At 35.4% G+C, this 5,260-nt stretch overlaps 1 pseudogene; it reads right to left on the bottom strand.

Annotated features, from left to right (window-relative positions):
- Positions 1 to 905: 905 nt before the first annotated feature.
- On the bottom strand, positions 906 to 3,175 carry LOC138411811 (uncharacterized; annotated as a pseudogene).
- Between the last annotated feature and the right edge of the window lie 2,085 nt (positions 3,176 to 5,260).

Here is a 5,260-nt window from a genome sequence, read left to right as displayed (position 1 = left end):
TAACTGTATCCCCATTTGCAACAAATGGGTTATTCATGACTGAACTATCATCAACCTAAATTGTGCAGACGACCTTCGAACGTACAAGGGATATTCAACATCTTGTCCTATATTCTGAAGAAAAAAATTAAGGAAGCATATGATCTGTACAATGGGTTAACCCAAACCCCCCCAAACTGTGTAGGGCTATTCATATGTAACAAAAAAAGGTAACACTTTATAATAACTATCCGTTATAACTAGTTAATAGATCATTAGTAAACTGTTAATTAATGAGTTATTAATGACTTGTTAAGTGTTTGTTAAGTTTGTTAAGGATTTATAACGATGCCTTTTAGATAGTTAATAGACCATTAATAAACTGTTAGTTAATGAGTTATAAAAGACTTGTTAACTGTATGTTAATGCTTTATAACTATACCTTATAAACTAGTAATAGATCATGAACAGGCTATTAGTGAATTACTTACTATTGACTTGCTAAGTATCAGTTAATAGTTTATTTATGCTATTGGGTCGTTATTCTAAAGTTGCAACTATTCCTCATTTATTAACTGTTAGTAAATGAGGAATAGTTGCAACTTTAGAATAACGTCCCAATAACATACATAAGCTAATAACTAATACTTAACTAATATATTAACTCACACTTTACAGATCAGTTGTTAATATCAAAATTTTGTACCTCAACCTTGTTCCACCCATAGGCTTTCTGTGTACTACATTTTACCAAAGACACACCACAGATGAAATGTTGAACACTGTGTTTAATGTATAGAAGCACACATACTGAGCCATCACATGGCAGAACAGCAGTATACAACAGTATACAACAGTATACAAACCCATGAGGTTTGTGCTCTTTTTGTGCTAAACACTGAATAAACAGAATTTCGGAGGGACATTTAATGTCCATACATCACAGCAATGTCATGGATTATCTGTCCTAATGGCCCTTTGCAATGCTTACGGGCAAGCCACTCATGCCATTCAATAACTCTGAGATGGTCAACCAGTAACTCCTCTGTACGATTCCCCCTGAGTCTCCACACATTTTCCTTAACTGTTCTCCAGGCCCTCTCTATGTGCTGAGTATGTGCACCTGTTTGGGCATCAACATATGACACTGTGATTGACAGTGAAATGGGTGTAACCTAGCTGAGGTAAAGCATTGTGATAAGCCCGCCACTCATCACTTATTATTGTAGATCCCTCTTTAACATGGTGAGCTATAAGTGGCACCAGATCTCTCCTTCTTCTTCTCTCGACTAAGCGAAGAACAGGCTTTGCATGTCTTCTCCCTCTCCGGTTCACACCTAGCATCCCAAACACCCACTTCTTCGTCTTCCAGCCACTCGTCCCTGTCCGTACTGTTGAAAACATAAAATATTAGGAATTATTCTTCCTTAAACAAAAATGAATAATCTGTCATTCAATGGTAATGTGCATTACTATCTTGCTAATAGTGCTTGCTGCTTGCCTTTCTTTTGTGTCTGAAGTGGCTCTCATCAAAGGCGACAAACTGCTGCCGCCCCCCAATGTACTGGCCTCTTGCTTGCTGATATCTGTCCATCGCAGTAGAGCACACATCTCGCAGCTTTTGAGCCATCTTGGACAGGGTTGCTGAGCTTCCAGAGATGTCATCATTGATCATGTCCACTTGACGTAGACGCAGGCCTTGTGCAAATCTGATAGAACAAGGCCAATAATAATCTTTTGATCTTTTTGGTTTGATACACAAAGTTTGCATCTACTGCACCCCAGGATATGATAATTGTCCACTACTGTGTAGACAAAAACAGCAATAATGATGGAAAATATGTTTTGTGGTATTTTCTACAGAGCTCTGCTAAAACATTTGGGACTAATAATACTGTAGGATATTTGTAAAATCCTATTTCTAATATTAATTGCCAGAGCCTATAGATTGAGAGAGCCAATTGCCATTGAGCTTCAAGAGGCAGGGTCATACACTCATGTTGCTCCACCAGGCCTAATGCTGAACAACACAGCATCCCATAAGATACAGCAATTAAACATATTTCCATAATTAAGCTGTTAAGATTTCAAGCTGTAAATTACACCTTTTAGCAAAATAAATCACAAAAATGAAATAGCTCCAAGCACCTGTTATCATCATGAGTCTAGAGATGCTCCATAACAGAATAAACACAAGCTTTACTACATAGTCTCCAGTTATTGTTTATGACAGCATAGTTATACAGTATTTCTATTGAAATAAACACTTTTCATCATAGACAGACAGACTAAAATCATATACCTATGCCATAGCGTACCTGTACACAAAGCGCACCCAGTTGAAGAGGGAGACCTTTGACTTGCTGAATATAGATTTGTGTCTAATTGACCTCTTCAGTTTCCTCCCTCAGTGGTTATGGTGTTTGCAAACCCTGAAGATATATACAAATAAAGATAAGAATGACACAGGCCAGGGTAGTGGCTAGAGCAGTGATTCTCAAACATTTTCATGTCAAGAACCCCCAAATTAATGTGTATCTGGCCATGGACCCCATCTGAAAATATTTTGTGCCAGGAACCCCCATAAAATGTGTGTTAATATGTTTCAAAAGTGTTGAGGGTTTTTTTGTATTTTTTTCTGAAAATAGCAGATCTATAAGCTCGCAAAGTTTTGTGTTGTGATCTTGTAGATTAGTATTAAGTAATGTATAGTTTAGAACATTATAAATTAATGTTAACATGAATTAAGATATATTGGGCACTCTTAATAGCTCACAATTAAATAAATGTCATTTCATGCAATAAAAATAAAACTTACCATGCATAGTTTTCCACACGAACTGATTCCTTGAATTTCATTTTGTGTTTGCATTTTTGGCATCTCATCCGTCTTAGAAGCCTTTTCTTCTGCATCCATTTGATTATTTCTCTGTGTTTTCTTTTAGATTTAGTTCTTCCTTCAATAAAGCTCTCTTAGCTCAGTGGCTAAACCAGGCTATTATTTGGCTACGATATTACAATATGACTTGTAATATGAATGTAACTAGCTCCCGCCAGATTACCACGTAGCCTATTATAGGTCGGGAGTGACGAGAGTGAAACAAGCCAATCATAATTGTATTCACGGGCTGGAGGAGGAGCCATCCAACCTCCTCCCGCATTTTGGCTGGTTGTCAACTTGTCAATCACCTCGCATCACCAATGTACTTTGATGGGTGACAACCGGTGACAACCTAGGCAGACATGCCCATCCTTCACTCACTCAGCAAAGTGTTTATTGGATGGGCAGCTTGAATTAGCATTGATTTAAAAGAATGAATACACGGTCTGGTAAAATGTCCGATACTAGTGTTCCCTGCGGCGATGCGCAAAATACCGAGATAAGTCCAGGAACTGTCGGGAGAAAGAGAAAGAAGTCAACAGTGGGTACTTCCAGTAAAGAGAAAGCTACACCTGTGGACCATGCTGTGCACCCGGACAACAACGGTGACGGTAAGCAAGACTGCGTGTTATCTTTTTATTAAAGATGTTTGATCAGGATAACATAATTCAACCAGATTAGTGAAGTGTCCAATGATTAACTATGTGTGTGTGCACGCGCGACTTCAGTCAATATATTCAAGGTTTCATTCAATGTATTCAGACTTCATTCAATATATTCAGACTTCATTCCATATATTCAAGTTTCATTCCATATATTCAAGTTTCATTCCATATATTCGAGTTTCATTCCATATATTCAGACTTCATTCCATATATTCAAGGTTTCATTCCATATATTCAAGGTTTCATTCCATATATTCAGACTTCATTCAATATATTCAGACTTCATTCAATATATTCAGACTTCATTCCATATATTCAAGTTTCATTCCATATATTCGAGTTTCATTCCATATATTCAGACTTCATTCCATATATTCAAGTTTCATTCAATATATTCAGACTTCATTCAATATATTCAGACTTAATTCAATATATTCAAAGTTTCATTCAATATATTCAAAGGTTAATTCCATATATTCAAAGGTTCATTCCATATATTCAGACTTCATTCAATATATTCAAGGTTTCATTCCATATATTCAAAGTTTCATTCAATATATTCAGACTTCATTCCATATATTCAGACTTCATTCAATATATTCAGACTTCATTCCATATATTCAAGTTTCATTCCATATATTCGAGTTTCATTCCATATATTCAGACTTCATTCCATATATTCAAGGTTTCATTCAATATATTCAGACTTCATTCAATATATTCAGACTTCATTCCATATATTCAAGGTTTCATTCCATATATTCAGACTTCATTCCATATATTCAAGGTTTCAATCCATATATTCAAGGTTTCATTCAATATATTCAGACTTCATTCCATATATTCAAGGTTTCATTCCATATATTCAAAGTTTCATTCAATATATTCAGACTTCATTCCATATATTCAGACTTCATTCAATATATTCAGACTTCATTCCATATATTCAAGTTTCATTCCATATATTCGAGTTTTATTCCATATATTCAGACTTCATTCCATATATTCAAGTTTCATTCAATATATTCAGACTTCATTCAATATATTCAGACTTAATTCAATATATTCAAAGTTTCATTCAATATATTCAAAGGTTCATTCCATATATTCAGACTTAATTCAATATATTCAAGGTTTCATTCCATATATTCAAAGGTTTAATTTCCTGAACGGCATGCCATAATATATATATATATATATGTGTGTGTGTGTGCGTATATGTATATAATGATAGTCTGTACATATCCATTCATATATTCACTGGTGATGGATGATAGTTATACAATTATGTTCACTCATTAAGAGATCCAGTGCCGATATCTAGAGCCAGCTGCTCATTATTTTATTTGACCTTCACCTGGCTTTTATGATTACAGCTTTTTTAATTCTCTATCCTATCATTCCAGATACTGAGGCAACTGTAGCTCCAACTGCATTTTAACATATTAAGAAGAACCAGCACACAGTCACAGAAAAAATCAGTGACCTGACTAAGGAGAGAGACTCCCTCCGCCAATAAGTTGGTCAAAGTAAGTAGGCCTAACACTTTCTTGGAAAAACATGTTTGCACACCTGACAATGATACTTGGGTGCTTTGTAAAATATATATACAATTGAGTGGAAGAAAGGCCAACATTTCACGGTGAGAAGACCTTCATCAGAGCATGAGCGTGTTATTACCCAAACAATACACATGTACAGTTAATACCTGGAAGATAATATCTGTAGCATTGAT

Source organism: Paralichthys olivaceus, chromosome 10, assembly GCF_024713975.1.
Source record: "Paralichthys olivaceus isolate ysfri-2021 chromosome 10, ASM2471397v2, whole genome shotgun sequence".
NCBI classification, from domain to species: Eukaryota; Metazoa; Chordata; class Actinopteri; order Pleuronectiformes; family Paralichthyidae; genus Paralichthys; species Paralichthys olivaceus.
The sequence above is the reverse complement of the archived record's forward strand: the minus strand, read 5'-3'. Positions and strand labels throughout refer to the sequence as shown.